Source organism: Strix aluco, chromosome 5 (genome assembly GCF_031877795.1).
Source record: "Strix aluco isolate bStrAlu1 chromosome 5, bStrAlu1.hap1, whole genome shotgun sequence".
Classification (NCBI taxonomy): Eukaryota; Metazoa; Chordata; class Aves; order Strigiformes; family Strigidae; genus Strix; species Strix aluco.
The window spans coordinates 7,284,616-7,304,124 of NC_133935.1; the positions used below are offsets into that span (position 1 = coordinate 7,284,616).

Here is a 19,509-nt window from a genome sequence, read left to right on the forward strand (position 1 = left end):
ATTGCCAGAAATGCTAGACCACCTCACTCTTACACTTGAAGCCACGAAGGGAGCGGTTGCTGTATACCAATCAAATCACCAAGTGAACCACAGTACTACCACAGCCCAAAATGCAGTGGAAGTGCCTTTCAGAGTGATCTTCCTCAACCAGAAGAGTTTGAAACTCATCTTTACATCATGGAGTCATCATTTTAATCATTATACTGGTTTCTCTTAGCTATAAAAATCAAATGTTAATTATGTCATAGTTGTACATAACAATGGAGAACTGCATATTACTCTCAGACCTGTACAAGTTATCTCAAGGTAAGATCAGACAGAAAAGAGCAAACATCTCTGAGATCTGTTGCCTCATCCTGATCAGTAGCCTTGAGATGTAGAAGGGTTGCAACATCCACTTTTGACTTGTAAAAAGTGTGAAGTGGACTAAGAAAAGGAAGAATTATAGCCCTGTAGTCCCATAAATACGATTTTGCCATTTCTAGCATGCTAATAGAATGAAGACATCATATCAGGCAACTAAATCTCACATTTAAATTGAAGAGGTATTTATGGGTTTTTTAAGTGACAAATTGTGTAACACTGAATGACGTACATGAAATTGATTTTTTAAAAAAAAAATACTAGATCTTGACTTTTTCTTGTGTAGAACTATGTCTTCCCATACTGGACCTCCAGTGGTGAGATTTGCAGACTCGTTTAAGTGCATAGCACTGATTATCACCTGTTCACCTGAAGTAAGTAGCAACAGCAACTTATTGCCTGCTGTATGATCTAGCTGTCAGGCTGGTAAAAAAACCCACCTTATTTTACTTGTGGTTTACACAACTCTTCGACTCTATAAGCTACTTAAAATTAGTAAACTGCTTATTTAATAGCTCTAAGGGGCAGTGCATCAGCTTGCACAAAGACGCATAGATTTTATACCTTCACCCTGAAAAGAAGAGAGACACGAGCCTGAAATCTTCTTGGACTTTAATCACAAATAGAATCACAACGCATTGATTCATCACAATTCAGGTCAACAATTTCCCCTTCATTTTACATCAGATATCCTACCCTCTGTAAAGTGGTGTAAACCATCAAAGACCCTTCAAAGACCCTATTCACTTGCACTTTACAATATCTTAGGTACCCAGAAGGACTGCACTCTTCTTGCAAATCCATTTGTACAGGGAGTGGCAATTATCAGCATGCATTTCTGTCAACTTATAGGCAGCACAGTTTTCTTCTTTCTTCCTTCCTTTTATTGTAAAACTGCATGAGACAACACACAGATATGAAGATCTTTGAAAAAATTTGTTTGCATATACAAAGAGTGAAACCACAGAGACTGGATGTTTTGTCTTTATGCTGTCATTCTTTTGATTCTCTGACATACAGACAGGTTTTATTTGTTTAATAAGCTTCACCCTTTCTGTTTCTTATTTGTTTTGCAGCTGGAAGTAAAAAGCTTACACAGCATAGGCACCTCCTAATAAAATTAGTTCCTTTTCTGAGAGCTGCCAAGGAATTTCACTTTTCAACTGCATGTTTTGATCAGAATTCTGTACTGAGAAAAATCAGAATAGGCTGAGCTGCCTAACTGGAGTAGGGGCCCTGATATCTGGCTACTACTTTTGCACAGTCTAATGGCTGAACAGCCCAGGCACAACAAGTGGAGAAGACGTCATGGAAGCCAACACAGAATGACATCAGAATGAACCTACCTGTGCCCTGGATGTTTGGGATCATTGAGCCATACCCATCTTCCTTCCTCCTCATCAAACCTTAATCCAGTCCAAACAAAGCCAATGTCTTTATCCTTCAGTTTGCTTAAGAAATCCTAGAGAGAGGTATGTCTTTGAACTCCCATAATAATGACACTTCATAAAACTCCATCACCAGTAATGTATAGTGTAATTCATATTTTAGAACCAACAAAGCCTTCCTGCCCAAAGATTCCAGTGAATGTTTCCAAGAAATTGAGAATTAAAACAAACCCACATGGAAATTAGTTCAGATTCTCAACGGAGCAAACAGGGAGCTAACCCTTGGCTCCATGCTGGCCCCAGGCCCATTCCACTAGCACATTTTAGAGGAGGATTAGGCCGATCTGAATTACAGGAGCTGAAGCTATCTCCTCTTTCCCTTCCCTACAAAGAAGGGAGGTGATCATTTTGCCAGCTCACACTCCTGAGTGCTCTAGAAGTGACTGTCTGAAGCTGGTCACCTTTAAGCAAAATCAGGAGCACAAAAGAGACACATTACAGGTTAAGATTTGGTCCACAGAACTGTTTTTTCTATTGCCGCAGGCCTGGTACTAACATTTAAAAATGTACAAAGAACAGAGAAACAGCGACATTCCCCAAAGGCAACAGACTTCATGACAGTTTAGTTCTGAGCAGGTTTGATTTGGAATAAAACATGCAAGAATCCTTCAAATACCAGCTGCTTCTTGCTGGAGAAATCTGTAGGCATATCATTGCATCTATTTAAATGAAATGTAGGCTATTGGTCTTCTGTTTGACACAAATGTTTCTTAACACGCAGAAGCCAATAATCAGATCACTTTCCACTGACAATGCCTTTTATGAGCATATCTGGATAAGAAATGGCTTCTAAAAACATGTGGAAAGCTATACTTTGATATGCGAATGCACAAGGTATAAGTAAAAACAATATTTAAACCACAGAGTGTCTTACAAGCTTACCATTTCAGTCTCATCCTCTATAATCAGGAGCTCAGATTTTTTTCCTGAGCAATACCTTCTACTATTCTCCCAGGTGTCACGAGTTTCTGAGTAGAAATAACATCTCCCACAATGCAGCTTCCAGCCAGTGGGGCAAAGTTCACATCTGGAGTCTGTGAAGAGTTTGGGGTGAAGGGATTTTTGTCACTTTTTCTTTTTTTTTTACAGCTGATATCATTATTATTGGCTTGTGCTTTTTTCTGTGGTTTTTGAATAAGAAAGTAAAGAAGCTTTAAACCAGGGGCAGTGCAGAAATTGTGGTGGTATAGCTTATTTTAAGACAGCACATTGTCCCTGCTTTACAGTGGCAATAAGGATAGTCATTCTTTGGTTAGGGGTCATTCTCTGCCTTTAAATATTTCAGAACTCTAGATAATTGTACTACATATTTTATATAATAATTGGGGTAAAAGCCATGGATAAAATCACATCTCTGCTGAAATCACTGGCAGTAGTACGATCCAATGTATGATCCATGGAGAAATAACTAAGACCTTCAGCAATGCTGCTCAGCCTTTATTTTTTGCTTAAACTAAAATTTTCAAGGATGGAATTCTAAAATAGACCACTTTGTACATCTTTATCAATATAAATATGTTTGGTATTCAAAGGTCAATACCTTTGTGCAGGTGTTTGGTTTTGGTTTTTTTTTATATTAATCTTCTCAAGAGCTTCAAACCATTTATGCTGTTATGAGACTTTTTTTCCTTACCATTTGTGTGCATGCATAAGCTTTCTTTTAAAGTAGTCAGCAAGCTCTTTTCATGAAGATCTTCCTCAAAGATACTGTCACTTTCTGAAAGATTTTCTCCGGGCTTCCACATGTCATTTGATAGCAAGTCACCTGGACAAGAATCTCCAACATTTTAATGTAAAACTCACAAGTAAACTGCATAGAAACCCTGTATTATTTTTCCATGGAGCTTTAAGTGGAAACTCAGATACATTTAACAAATACATGAGGTGGCTGGCTTCACAAAGACTGTGTAGAGTATCATCATGCTTTTGACAACATGGTATGCAAAAGTTTTCTTTCAAATAACATGGTTGTGCCTTTGATTTTCCCTTTCCAAAAATTTGTATTGAGCTTATTTCAGAAAAGAATGGGTTGATGTGAGAGGGCAGGACTCACATCCAGAGAAAGGGAGAACAGCTGACTCTGCAGGATATTTATACCCAGAATTGCTTCTCAATTCTCATTTTCTCCTGTGTTCTCAAGTGATTTGGATGTGCAAAGCAATTTGGATGTTCAGAAGCAGGCTGAACAACGGGACTACCAGGCCAAGATTTTCTAGAGGAAACTAAAATTACACTCCTTGATCAATATTCAGATGTTTGTTGATGGCAACCTAAAAACTTGTTCAACTTGCTTGACCAGGGCAACTGCAACCATTTCTCTCTGATCTCTATGTTTAGATGCTTGGGGATAATGGCACACATCTGTGCTGGATAGGTGCACTCTGTACACACATCATCAACGCTGGCAGTGACCCAATGCTTATGCACAAATTCTGTGGACAATGCAAAGACCACTGTCATAAACCTAGAGGCACACATTTGTATTTTTGTTTAGAGAGGTCTTTTCCAACTATGTGTACTGTCTTCCAGCCTCCTATCTCACCCATCCCTGAAGTCCAGCTCACATTCCCATTGTACACACCAGGGAGGACTGGCTGAGACTTAAGGTAAGTAAAGCAGGGCATCAGGAGGTGAAGACTGGCTGTGGGGAGGAGGGGAGGAGGAGGTAGCAGAGGTTCCAGTTGTACCATACACCTGTTTCATTACTAAAAGAGTTTTTCCAAACGGATGGATGGATGGATGGATGGATGGATGGATGGATGGACGGATGGATGGATTTTTTGGCTAGAAACCTTAGTGGTTTGTTCAGTTTTAGAAAGGAATAGGAGGGACTCTCACGTTGGGGGACTGGAAAGTAAGAAAGACTCCAGCCCTCTTCATACATCCCAAACATGCAACAGTCCTCTGAAAGCTACTGACCTTCTGCAGATCCACAGCCCCAAAATACTGGTGACTCCCTCCCACCTTCATCAGTAACACAATAGTAGAAAGCATGAGTGGTCTTGTCACCTTATCAAAGCAGTTTGTTCGCAAAACTTGTTGAAGTTAAGGATTGATACCTGGCAATTTCACAGGAATTAAAGCAAAACATGTCACTTGGTCACTCACATTGCTGAATTAATGTGATCACAGCTCCCAGAAATACAACATTCAGAAATCCTGAGAGACCAGCAAGATACCGCAAGCCTGAAGAATTAGAGGGAAGTTCTGCAAGAAATAAGAGGGTTTTACAAACACAGCATGAATTGCTACCCAGGACATAAATCTGGGTTTCTTTAGACATCTTTCAGACAAAAGATCCATCACTGTCACTTTGCCATGTGCTTTGTCACAGTTGCTTTTTCCCTTCTGGTTGCCTCCTGCATATCAAGTGGTTCTTGCTTCTAATAAACTTTCATTTATGAAAACTTTCTGGGGTCTTGAATTTTCTCATGCTGTCTTCACTGTTTGCCAGTTTATTTGAGATTTTGAACAGTTTCTGCTTTTTCATAGCAGGGGGATGTTACTTGCTGATATCATAAAGACTGTTAGATGTCACAGCAAACACTTAACAAGCATTGCTAAAGAAAACCTCACAAACTTAGTGAAAAAGGAAGAACTGAAGTTTCTAACAGTTGCAGAGAGAGACATGTATATAACATATAAGAACAAAAATGTTCTAGTTCTAGGGTTATGAATACCAACACTATCAATCAAGAAAGGACCAGTAGATTCCCTGAAAATAAAACTCAGTAACCCCAGGATCCACTAATCTGTTTTATCACCCATACACTGGTTGCCAAGTCAAAGTCATTTAGAAAAGTCCACATTATAATTAGGATATCTTTTTTTTTTAATTGAGTCCTTGATGTCCAGCCAATCCCACCTGGAAAATTACTACAAAATGTTTGAAAAATTAAGTAGCAGTTCATTAAACAAGGCTTCTTTGCTGACTGGATCCTTAAGGTCAGTGAATAGAGAAACAAAAATGAGCTCCCTTGCAACTCAAAGAAAATTACTTTTAATTAGAATCAGAAAAGCCTGGAAATGCAGAGTCATGGTGAATCTTCCTTCTCAATATTACCCAACAATCTTAAAATTTAATCATGTAGGACTGTCACGCTCCTGCCATAGCACTTCTTAGTGAAACACGTTGCTTCTGTTTGCTCACTCACTCACTTTATTTCAGGATTTCTACATACCTTGACATAGAACCACAGAACTATGTAGGCTGGAAGGAATGTCATCTAGTCCAGACTCCTGTGTAAGCTGGGTCAGGTTTCTCAAGGCTTTGTCCGGCCAATTTCTAAATATCTCCAAGGATGGAGATTCCACAGCCTTTCCAGGCTCCTATCCTCATGTTTGACCACTGCCACAGTAAGAAAAATTTTCTTGCACCAAATTGTAATTTTCCATGTTCCAACTTGTGTCTTTCAATGTGTACCTTCAAGAAGAGTTTGCTTCTCTCTTCCCTACACTCTCCCATTCAGTAGTTAAAGAGAAAGGTGAGACTCCCTTCAGCCTTCTCTTCTTAGGGCTGCACAAACCCAACTGTCTTGGCATCTCCTCCTGTATCACTTTTCCAGCTCGCTCACAATCTCAGGAGCCCGCCGCTGGACCCTTCCAGCAGGTTGCCAGCGTGCTCTTGGAAGGGGTAGTGATATAGTTAATGTAGGTTGCAATACAGCAAAGTTCTTTAAAATAATTGAGGCATAAAAGATGTTCTGTGAAACCTAAAGGATTCCTTGGAGCAGGGAGGAGAACAGTTAGAAGTTGCCCAGTTGTGCGGGAAACGGGATGTTGATTTTTCTTCCTAGCTTTCTAACATTAGTGTTTTCAGGAAATACTTTGTGAACGTTCTTCTAGAAAGACCAAGGCATGATACAGTTCTCTTTGTCCAAACTTAACTTCACGTGAAAAAAGATTTTACATGCGAACCTTCCATGAGTTAGGACCCAGGAATAAAGTCAGAGAATAACAGAAGGATCATTTTCCATTTCATGGAAATGGCCATTCTTGGAAGAGACAACAAGGTGCCAATATGTTACACCTTGTAGAGAACTTGTTCTCTAACTGGTAAATAAGATCAGGAAATACACCATGGAAGTATTCTTTAAGAGGCATAACATTTCAAATGCTGGGGGTCCAGATCAGATGTGAATCAGCTGTCTGAAAAGTTCCCTGCTTCTATGCTATCATTTCAAAAATGTAATGCATAGAGCTGTATTTCAAATCATGAAACGACTTGAACTTTGTGCTACATGATAAGTTCATTTCCACAAACACTTTCACTTCATGTCTCGTTTCTAGCTATTATCATTTTGCACAGAGGTCAAACATCTTTTTTTCCTCATTTGTCTATTCAGTCATACTTGGGAAACACTGTATCTGTGACTAGACATCTTTAAATATTCAAACAGCTAATCCCCACTGTTTTTATATTGCCACCCTATTTAGATGGCAAATATATGTAAACAGAATGCAGTACTTTTTGCTAGCTGTGCAACATGTCATGGTTAAGCATCTGTGTGTGTTTTCCTCCTTCCTTTGGGTGCTATGCAATGATTTTGACCTAAAAAATGCAGTTAGGATATTGGGCTCTAATCTTAACTCCGCCATGATTTGTACAATGGCTAGACTGCAGGCAAAACAGTAACAGTGAGTTGTGTAAATACTGAGATTAGCACCCAGCTGCCCAGGGTGGGCTCTGGTAGCAGCAATACCGCATGACAACACAGCGTGGGCTAACAGCTCTGCGTCTGCCTGGCTTCTCAAGAGAGCCCTGCAGCTTGCACCACTGGGAGACTAGATGGGACTGCAAGGGGCAAGGGGAGCTCTGCGTCGTGGTCTTCCTTCTGTTCCACATGAAACAGCACAGATATTGCACTAGATGATGCCAACGAAGCATTGCGACCGTTTCGAACCACTCCAGTGAACAGACTTCTGTATTTGGTATGTATATCATGCTACCATGACGAGTCTGTGCCTGGTCTAAAACTAGCTCACTACAAGCAGAAACTCAGCTTGCAGTGCACTGTTTAACAAGCTAAATGAGAACACTGTTCTCTTCGGTTGCTTACCTGAAGTCTTTCTGCTGCCCTGTCGTGTTATGCTACCCAATCGTGCAGGCAGACAATGAAGATAGAGTGTTTTAAACCCAGCTTTGTCACTGTGTGCTCTGCGTTGTTTGTGGTCACATACTATTCTGTATATATTCACATATGCTTTGTCTGACTTTCTGCTTCTTTTAAATGGAAGTATTCAATCTACTCCATTACACCAACGTTTTTGTGCAGTTTGACAAATATTTTAAAGACCAATGAAATTCTTAGCTAAAGAAATATTAGCTTTTTGATCAGCTTTCTGACTTTTTTTTTCTCAGTTTTGTTGGTTCTGTGCTTTTACTGCAGTTGGGAACAGGCTCTCAGATAAGTTATTGTAATAACAAACAAACTGGCACAATTTACTTCAATAAATTTGCACACAGTTTATCCTGCCATACTGAGTAACTGAAGTTGGCTCTTGCTTTTTTTCTATTAAAAATTGTTCTTACATAAACGTGCAGCCAGCATTTCTCAGGAACTGATCATCATAGCTAGTTAACTGCTTGAAAACTGGATGTCTAATTTCTCTGAGGACTTGGTATTTACGATCTGAGAAGCTCTTCCCTGGGACACTTAAAAGACATAAAGGTTAGCAAGGGTGAGTTTGAAAGCCTTCCAGCATATATCTTTGTAGCTTCTCCCTTGCTGCACTTTTGACAAACTCCCCAGAAGCTACTGAAAAAGCTTACTTGGACAGTTAGTTACTGTCTTACAGTTTTCATTTAAATTATTCTTAAGTTTTTCATAGCTGTGATTCCTGAAAACAAAACAAAGCAAAACAGCAACAACAAAATAAAAACCAACCAAAAACCCCAGAGAAAACTTAAATGGGTAATGAACCGAGACCACTGCCAAACTTGCTGGCAGCTACTGCCTCATGTTTTCCTCATACGCCTCTGTCTCCTAATCTCCATTTTGTACTGGGACAGTCAGCACCAGTGCTCCAAGCCTGGTGGTACTATTAGTACTGCATTTTATCTACTGTCCATCATACTCCTCTGCATACTGCCATATATCGTTGGCAACTTTAGTAGCACCAACTAAAATTTTGGCAGATTCATGGGTTTCTATGATAACTCAAATATGAGATTTGTTATTTACAGAACGAGTCTGAAGGCATACCATAAACACTTACATGCTCACCTGCATTGGAGCTTTTCTTCCTTGCTTTGAAATAAAGTTCTGTGTAACCCTCCTCATTTTCCATCTCAAGGTCTTTTTATCACTTCTTCCTATTGAAGGCTGACTGCTAGTGTCAAACTAGGTTATGGGAAATGCTTCAAATGGGTGTGATAAACAGGAAGGGGTCAGTGGATGGCCATTTGTGCTTTTAGCTGAAGCCACGCAGTAGCAAGGCTATGAAAGGAACTTATTGGTACAAACTGCACAAACAAGTGAACTCTTTTCTTTTTCATTTCCTCTGTCTTTCTCTGACAAGCTCCAGACCCTTCTAATAAATACTTCTGACACTGCATATTCTCCATATCACAGCCCTCAAACGCAGTCTTTCAATGCACGCATGCTCTTGCACATGAGAGAACATTTGAGCCCCTCAAGCCCATTTCACTGGATTGATAGACTTCTCTCATTTATTTTATATTAAAATCAGCTCTGCCAACTTCTGTGTTTTTCTCAAATGCTGAGAATTGAACTTGCTTTACTAAATGAAGATTGTGTGCACATGTCTCATTAAATAGATGAAAAGGGCCTTTAAACACATCTATTGATTCTTGGTTCTGCTTTGTGCCTGCCCACCTGAGCAACTGTTCATACATTTGAGCAATTTAATGCCTTTCTTTAAACGGAGACTGAAGCAGATCTCTTCACACATCACAGTTTGCAATGTTCCTGTTGCACTTCAAAAGGACAAGGACAAGTCTGGGTTTTTTGTATCAGCAAGGAGTTGTTTACTTTTAAATTACTGTGCAAGTTCTCTTCCAAGTTGGGGATTCTAGCAAGTTCTTGGTGCTCTTTTAAGTGTTAATCTGGAATATTTATTTCTGGAAATCGAGGATTCAGTAGAAAATTGTAAGTTTGAAAGTTTTATTGTTGTTTTTTTTTTTCTCTGAAATGGTTATAATGATTTCTGTCTGTTGTCAAACACACAGGGTTTTAACCAAGGTTTTCTTTGGGTCAGGACTACATCCTGGCTTCACCTTTAATGTGTCCATATAGTGTCTGGTGGTGATACATCATGGGAAACATAAACCATCATGTCATTAGCTGTAGTGTGCAATTAAATATTTAGTGTCCCAAACACTTATCTCAGTTTGGAGGATTATAAATGCATCCAGAACTCTAGACAGAAATTATTCACTGATTTCTTAAACAAAACCTCTCTGATTATCAGGAATGGTCATTTAAGCTTGGAAACCAAAGTAACTTTACCTCAGCTTTTCTATTGTGGTTAGTACCTGAAAGCCAGGGTCAAGCTGTATGCAGTACAATCACATACTGCAAAAAAAAAGTGAGGTCCAGAGAAGTCTTTCAAACACAGACATATTATTTGAGTCTGACAGATCAGGATGAAACAAAAGGTGCTGAGTGACCAACAAATCTATGCTGTTTCTACAAGGTGGTAGTACTTAACCATGCAGCATCACAATGTTAAATAGCTCTCCTGCACCCAGTGCAGACAAACCCTTGCAGTGTTACCCACTTTCTGAATAATTTTCTATGAAGATGCTTGGAAGGTAAAGTTTAAATATGGTGTTTTTAACTGTTTCTAGAACAGTCCTGGAATGATTTACATGCTCTAAGCTATAGCTTTCATGTTCACTAGATGCAACAGCTCGTCAAATAAAAGACAAACAACTTCAAACAAGCCTTGTTCCATTTAACACACTTAGATTGTTCTGCATCCATCCCCACGGCAGATATGTGGGATTTACAGGACCCACACTGGAGCAGGTTTATCCTGAAGGACTGCAGCCCATGAAGGACCAACACTGGAACGGTGTGAGGAGGAAGGAGCAGCAGAGAGGAGCTGTTATGGACTGACCCCATAACCCTCATCCCCCTGTGCCACTTGGGGTGGTGGGTGATGAGGGTAGTGAAGTCAGAAATAAAGCAGTGAAGTTGAACCTGGGAAGAGGGAGCAGGAGGAAGGTGTTGCTTTAATCTTTTTGTCTTCATTTCTCACTATCCAAACCTATTTGAATTTTCAATAAATACTTAACTTTCCCCAAGTCTATTTTGTACATGCTGGTAACTGGTAAGTGATGTCTCTGCCTTTATGATGACCCACAAGCTTTTTTATCCTATTTTCTCCCCTGTCCTGTTGAAGAGCAGGAATGATATCATGGCTGGGTGGGTGTCTGGCTGCCAGCCAAGGTTAACCCACCACCATCATCTTTTTCTTGTATATTTTCCAAGCTGTGTAAAGCTCTAGTAAATCAAAGGCAGTGGGTACTCTAGTTGTTTCAGGAAGCTCTTAAAAAATTAGCAAGAGACCACCCATGGGAATAATGACAGAAATTGATTCCTAGGTGGATTATTCTCCTACATAGGAACAAAGCAGTTTTAAAAAGTCATGTATCTGGTAAATAAACTGTTCAAATATTACAGTCTTTTGTTTCACTTGTACTAAATCCCCTTTACACTCTCATACTAGTTTTTAAAGGTTTGGAGTAGAATTGAAAATATATTCATATATATATACATCAAGATTGCAGAAAACCCACCCAAGGAAAAAGGAAAAACAGTCTTTCAGGCTAAAAAGAATAACACCCCCACTTCAAGAATTAACCAAGCAATTGATGTATATATGCAGTACACATCCAACAATGATACAGCCAATTAACATGCATACTAAATTCTATGTAGCAGCAAAACATTAATGTTTTAGCAGCCCTTCTTGGTACAATATTTTCAAGGATCTGGATTTTTGACATCATTCTGCCAAGGATGGCATTATTATTAATTTTGTGTACTGCAGCAATGCTGTCTTGGATCAGTGGGTACCATATAAATGTATGACAAGATGGTGATTTTACCCTGTCACAGCTTATTAGCTACTTCTACAAATAGGTACACCAAAGAGATGGATACAGAAGGAAAACAGAGGAGCATGGAGGACACAATAAGGGTAAACCAATAATGCTGTGCATGATGGGTGGTGATCGCATCATAGCAATATCTGCTAAGCTTTTACTGAGGTTTTAGTTCCACGCCAGCAGAGCAGCTTTGGGAAAGTTCTGGGAGGAAGGAAGTTCTGGTTGGAGGAAATTCAAGGAGTAAGCTATTTACAGGCAGTGTCTTCTAGCTGTGTCAGAGGCTGGAGGAAAAATCACAGAGCTGTTTATTAAGTAAGTTAGTAAATTAAGTTAAGCTCAAGGTTGTTCAGAGATTGGCAGAAGAACCTGATACCAGTGTTGCAGGGATGAAGGTAAGAGGCAGCCCTGAAAACACAGATCACTGTCTCAACATAAAGATGAAGCATGCAACTTGGCCCAAACACCAAGCCAGGGGAGCAATCCAGGAAAACGTAGGCATGCTTATATTTAAGCATAGGTGTCCAAGTGGAATTTTTTGAGTATGTGTGTACTTACAGTTGATGTGCACAGTAATCTACAAGATCACAAACCTAGTCCCTCTTATTTCTGCATGCTCAGAGATCTGGTTTCGCCTTTCTTTCATCCTGCTTCTTGTTTCTCAAAAAGACATTCACACCACATTTTATTTCAACAGAAAGAAAACTTCAAAGCTACTTACATACATATATAAAATGCTATATCATTTCCTTTTCTTTTGTGAAGTCCAATTTATGCTTCTAACTGAAAACTAGAACTTTTAAATTGAATTCTGAGAACAGCAAACAGGCATCCGTTCTTGGCAACGTGGTGTTGTGAATCCAAGTCAAAAACACTTGTTTTTTTTCTTTTTTTTGGAAGGATATTTATATTCCTTTTATTGACATGATAGATCCAGAGAATGCTAGCAGAGCTAAACAACCAGGGAAGAAAGGTTGTGAACAGCATGAAGCCAACCTACAAAAAGGTTAGTGTTGAAATTAAGCAAAAGGAGAGGACCATAAATTCTATAAAGTTGAATATGAAAACACAATAAAGCAGAACAAGAAAGAGACTGATGAGCAGCTTACAAGAAACATAAAAATAACAAAACCCCCCTTCTTCAGGAGCAGGGAACCTGCCAAAAGGTCTGTAAGACAATAAATGATCAGCTTATAGATTAGGACACACAGTAGTAGAGGAAAAAAAAAATATTTTTGTGCTTTTTTGGACGTGTTTGCTCTGGAGGACCTTGGGGAGGTTCCCATGCTACAGTCTTCTTCACTGGCCACACATGAGAGGCTGTGTCTCAATTCAGAAGGTCAGTGCAAGAGGTTATGAAACAACCTGGCAAAATTAATAGGCCCAAATGGCCAAAGTCAGATGCTATTCATCCAAGACTTCTAAAGGAACTCAGCAAACAGACAGGCAAGCTGCCAAGACTGGTATGCAACTCGCTTAGGAATTTCCTGGTATCTGAAGATAAGTCTAGTTTTTAAGGAGATCTGGAGTACTTCCAATCAGTAAATCTGATCTTTTTACCATTAAAAGCCCACCCAAAAACCCAAACTCAAATAAAGAAAAGAATTTGTCATCATGTGGCTAAATATATTCACTAATGAAAGATATTTAGAGGGAAGTCATGTCTCACACATCCAAGGGAATTTCTTGAAGAATAATTCTGAAATGCAATTCTTTTCTCTCTGCAAAGTAAAAGCTCCATAATATGAGATTTTAGTGGTGATCAGTTTTGAGTTGAAAAGACATGACTTCTTCCAGTAATCTAAAATAGCTTCACTATAAAAATGAACATTGTATCAACATTCAGTTTTCTGTCTCATTGTCTCCATTCGCAAAAGAGTCCAAAACCCACTGCATACACCATCTTCTAAAATCAGAAGTTATAGAGACCTGCTTTAATAATATCCTAGTCTCCACCAGGAAAACAATGAAACAGTGTCCCAGTCCAAACCTTTGGAGTTACAACTATGCTTTTTGTCCTGATCTACTTCTTTTTGTGCATGTGCTCCAAGGTACTGGCTTTCTGTAAGGTGTTCTTGAGTCCACAACTGTTAATACAGGATTTTTTTTTTCCATAATGAAAGCACACAATTTTTTAAACATTGTCCATTATATGTTTTCCTTAACCCACTCTACTTGCAAAAGAAGAATCTGATTTTAAAATCCCTTCTCTTTTGCAGAGAAATTACATATGAAAACAGAATTGAATACTGTCTGTCAGGGCAGGGTATTAATTTAAGCCTTCTTTCCAAATAAAGTGTTGATTAAATCAGTTTGCATGACACCACAGCTATATAATAAATATATTACATTAATTTGGTTCTCCTATTTGCAAATACTGTAGCAGTCTTCTGAGTCTTCGTGGCTTCTTGTCTGCCCTATCAACCCTTTCTTGTTCCATTTATCACATGGTTATATTTTTTAATAAAGAAAAAAATTATATGTAAATCATGTAGCTAGTTATAAGAGCTATCTCGGTTTTTTTTTCTCACATTGTTCATGGTCATAGGACTTCCAGAAAGAGCAACGGCAGGCTACAAGCATGGGGATCACTATGAAACTGGAGAGACAAGCATCAGCCAAGGGAGAACAGGGACATGAGTTGTCTAGACTGCAGGTCCCAGAGAGCGTCCAGGGAAATCAAGCAGGTATTCTGACATCAAACTGAGAAGCAAATCACTCTGACCTTGGGATACTAATGACTTCTTGATTTGTATCAAGGAAACTTCAAGTGATGGAATCACTTCCTTTGTATCAAGTAAACAAGCGATGAGGAAAGAATATTTTTTCTTCATCAGAATGTTTCTTCTTCATCAGAAGGTTGTGAGTTGATGGAGGTCTACCATTGTAGGTCTTAGAGACCAGAGCAGCAATATGCTCAATTTAGATATAATGTTGCCATTATATGTAAATTTAGATATAATGTTGCCATTATATCTAAAAGGAATAAGAATAAACAAATACACATGTTGCATAGTATACTAAGAAACAAATCATATCCTGTTATGTTGTAAATAGGCTTAGGCTCATCAGATTTAAGATTCTTGGCAAAATGTCACTATTTGTTTAGTCTTTGTATTATCAGAAAGTAAATATTAATGAGGTTTTAAAGATTAGTTTCCTAGTAGCTCAGAATTTTCTGTTTATAATTACCAATAGAGTATTTCTGTGTAGTGAGGCAATATATCCAGTCACAGTTTTTTCAGAAAAAAATTAAGGGAGGAAATGTTACCTGCACTACTTATTCAGCATGCAGAATGTGGTGCGTAATTATGTAAAAGTACACATACACCCAAAAGGTCAGCATTAAGACTTTGAGGGTAAGCTTAATTCTAAATTTTCCAATCTTCTATGTGCAAATTTCTCAACACTGACTAGTATTCTTTCTATGCTTTTTGTACACTTTCATTTTTTGTAAGAGCAGCAAACCCTTCAAGCTCTGTCTCCTTCCATACAACTCCTCCCTGAAACTATGAGAGATCCTTCCCCTGAGTGTTGTCAGCTCTGATCTTTCCGCATGTCAGCCTCTAGTATAGCAGCTAGTAGCACTGACCTCAACCTGGAATTAAAATGCTCTTTCATTTATTATTAAAATTATCACAAATGACAGAATAAAAATGATTATGCTCAATCAATGATACTTGGTCACACACTAAAATGTTGCTATAACATATTGATATTTCATTGAAAGAGGAATTTTCCCAGCACAGAAATTCTCAGCTACTAAACAAGTTTGCTGCATAATGCTTTGTATTTCATTAATTATCTTACTGAGTTAGGGCTTAAGAGATTGCTCCTATGCAAAAGTATTGAGAAATATGGCTGATAGAGATGGTTGGGAACTAAATTTTTTAGAAAGGGAACTTTCCATGGGCACTTCCAAAAGTGCCCTTTTTCCCTTCTAATTCCATTATCTTTGGTCATTAGATGAAGTCTCAGACAAGTGTGTTGTCTTTTCATATCACCACCTCTCCACAAACACAACCGAGTTCCCAGCATGTGTGTTACTGTGGTTAACATGTAGAATAAAGCTTCACATTGGAATTCACAAATCCTCTGCTGAGATTTACAATCATTTTCCATTATAAATATAATTTGTGTGTTTGTTCATGTTTGCATCCAGTCTTTGGAACTCAGCAATTACATTAAGAAATACCTGAGGGTGGATAATAAGTGATTTTAAATCTGGCTAATTTGACTCAAGGAAAATGAAAAGGACATTTAAAATAGTAATTTCTTTTTTGGCTTCACAGCAACACTGGCAGCATGCATAAGTTGTCAGTTCTCTGAGAATACGTTGCCTTTACTGAATTTATGCCTCACTTAATTGTTTTTGATGGAATCAAATTTGCATCAGGCCTCCTGTAAGACAAAGCCAGTCTCAGTATTGTTGTGTTGATGCTATCGTTCTACACTGCATAGTTGTTTGAAGACTAAAGTGTCTCTTCAGCTTTTGGCAACAGTTAACACGACTGTGAGGACTCGCTGTTCCTGTGTTTACACAGAGGTCTGAAGCACCAGATCGGTGATGGGACGTGACTTCTGGTAAGTTATGCACTTCCCTCTCCTAAACACTGACTGCAGACTGCTAAATCGCTGTATTTCTTTCCAGCTGGGGAGGTGAGATTCCTGATGTGATTCTGGGGGTTGAGGCCACAGTCAGATGTGCCTCTGCCTTTGATGTTTCTGAAGAGAGGAAACCTTGCACATCACATAGTGACTTTTGTACAGTTGAGCAGCCTACAGAGAGAAGCCTCAGCACTTGAGCAAAGCTTCTTCAGGTCTAGCTTTGGACAAAGCACAAACAAGACAGATCTTACATTTTTCTCATCAGACTGTGTATTTTCTTTGTGACTATGATGGGCACTAAGAGCAGACCCCCTATGGTAGCTGGACCAGCAGGCTTCATGAACAGCCTGAACCCCAAAGCAGGCTCGGTGTGTCCACGCTGTGCATGTGAGTTCAGGCTGCCCACATTTCCCAATTCTGCTCTGCGGCAGATGACCTCAGGGTCCTTCTGGGAAGTATGTTTGAGATGAACTGTCCTGTGATAGGGAAGACACAAAGGTGCAGCTATGAATGGGGTACTCATCTGAGCCCTGAAGTAAAAGGCACAGCTGAGGTTTTCTCTTCTGCAGAGGCTGGGGTGCTCTGCAATGTCTTTGGCTTGAGCAAGGAAGCAGCACAGGTAGTAAAGTTAAAGCACAGTGTAGAGAAAGTGAGGAAATCTCTGCCACAGTGCTCACATTGGTGGCCTTCTACAGCTGCCTCTCAGATTAGTAGGAATGGTAGATGTTCAGCAATGCTGGGAAGAGCTGGGAACTGGTGATGACAAGCTCTGCTGCTACCTTGAGTGAATCCCTTTGACATTCTATTTTGCTCTCCTAGCTATGAAGCCAGACTCCTATTTCTAGATGCTATAATATTCTACTAGGTCAATGATGCATAAACTGCAAAATGCTATGAAAATCCTGAACCTCAAGAACTCAGAGTTTCTACTTACACAACTAGTGGAGACTTTTTGTAATATTTGGGCTTTATGTCTGAGAAATTTCTTTACATGCCTTAAAGCAACTATGTTTTTAGCAGATCTGAGTGGTTTGCTATCACTCAGATGCATTGGGAAAATAAACTCATTTAACTCTGAAGTGCAGTAACATTTATTTTTTTAAACATTTTAATGGTGGCGTGAACATTGTTACAGTGCAACATGTAATAAAACTGCATTTCTCAAAATTCCACTTCAAAACAGGTTTCATGTAAATGAAGATCAACATTCCTGTAAGTGGCAATAACCCCATGTAAAGAAGCAGGAAGCTACCTACAGATTTTATGATACAGATCAAAGGACAGTGGAGGTGCTTTAATAAATGTAGATGCTCTCATATAGTCAGAAGAAAAACAAGAGCAAAAGAATTTTGCAAATCTTTCAAATTACTAGTTCCCAGAGCAGTTCTTACCACGTTACAGATGCTTCTGCAGCCTTGTATTCACAAGTTCAAAACCATTCTTGCCTGCTAGCACTAGGATCACGAGCAGATCTCATCATGTCAGAAGAAACTGGAGGCTGACACCCTCTTTTTCCATAAAGTCCCTCACTCTGCCTTTTGATTGCTTCTGCAACTTCCATCTTAATTTTGCCTCTGCAAAGCAGCCTGTAGTAATGTGCTATGTTTTGTAAGCAACTCCTTGCAAAGCTGTTTCTTCCTGGGAAATAGGTCTGCATTTAGTAACGTTACTCTCACTGATGGATGATTTTAAGAAAAACAGTGCAAATAGTGTCTGAGGAAGCTTTTAGATGACCTGATTTGAGCTACAAGCAAATACCACTGTGGTTTCAGCAACCTTTAAGCCTCCGAGTAATATGAAAATGGTTGCTGCAGGAAGTGGAGGTAGTGTCTACATATGGGCAGTTTCCATTCTCTCCTTGCCAGGGCTGAGATGAGCACTGCCTGTCACATCCACTGCCTTCCAGCTGTATCAGGACTGGCTGGCAGACGCATTGGTACAAAGTTGGAGGTGAAGCCTTGAGAGTTGGGCTTAGAAATGTCTATGGTCTTGATAAATCACTCATCTCCTCTCTATACTCAGGCTTTCCATTCCTACCATGCCACGGTCAGTCCAAGCTCTTTAACTTGCAATTTATTTCCAGTTGGTGTTCTCTTCGTTATAGCAGGAAACCCTACAAAGGGGATAGGATGTTGGAGAATCAGACGCCAGGCGTAGTTCTCACACGTGTGTTTGTTCCTGCACTAAATGTTACGCCCCCCCCTCACCCCCCAACCCACTCCAGGGGACTGTCAGGGGTTACTCCAGGGACCCCCCCAGGGGTATTCAGGTGAACAAGGGAAAGAAGAAAGATCTCTGTGGGTGTAAATAGCCCTCAGCCCTGACAGAGCGGGAAAAACTCCTGTAGCTGCTGTTGTCCCAGCAGCCACCACTCTGCTGCGTAACACAACGGGGCAGCCGAGCCGCCCAACTGCTGCAGTGCCATGCGTGAGACAGTTTCTACTTCACCACCTCTTTCTCCCCTCTCTGAAGGACAGGGTCTGTGAGTCCTGGAGACCTGCCTTGTCAGGAGGGCTGTGATGTTCACCCTGTTCAGGTTTGAGAACATCAAACCTCAGGAGTTGGGTGCAGAATTGCTGGGTGCTACTGAAACGAAGAGCTTCACTCAACAGTCAGAATTGAGTATAACTGTTCAGCAGGGATTCTTTATTCGCAGCACTGGGCAGCACTGAGGATCACTCCACCACAAGTGCCACGCTTACTCACAAAACTCTCTGACTAATATACACAGAAAGCATACATATGCATTAGATTTCTTAGAAAAGGCAGTCTTATGCTAATGGATTCTTAGAATTCATTTACATAGTCTGAGCATGCGTAGTAAAAATAGAGCGAGGGTCTTCTCCCCTCCTAAGGGGTCTACATAGCCTTTCTCACACTGTCTGTTAGTGAACTTCAGGTTTCTTGTGTCCATATATCACATAGAGTTACTTCATCCGTCCTTCAGCCCCTGTTTGTTCCAAGGAGGAACACCAGTTTTCGAGTTTACACCAGATTTCAGTCACTTATCTTGAC

General features: G+C 39.7%; 1 long non-coding RNA gene across 1 annotated transcript; it reads right to left on the bottom strand.

Annotated features, from left to right (window-relative positions):
- Positions 1-1,742: 1,742 nt before the first annotated feature.
- On the bottom strand, positions 1,743-3,576 carry LOC141924503 (uncharacterized). Its single transcript, XR_012623562.1, has 3 exons — positions 3,445-3,576; positions 2,694-2,845; positions 1,743-1,825 (listed from the first exon to the last, which is right to left on the bottom strand). It is a non-coding gene; the product is annotated as an uncharacterized LOC141924503 (long non-coding RNA).
- Between the last annotated feature and the right edge of the window lie 15,933 nt (positions 3,577-19,509).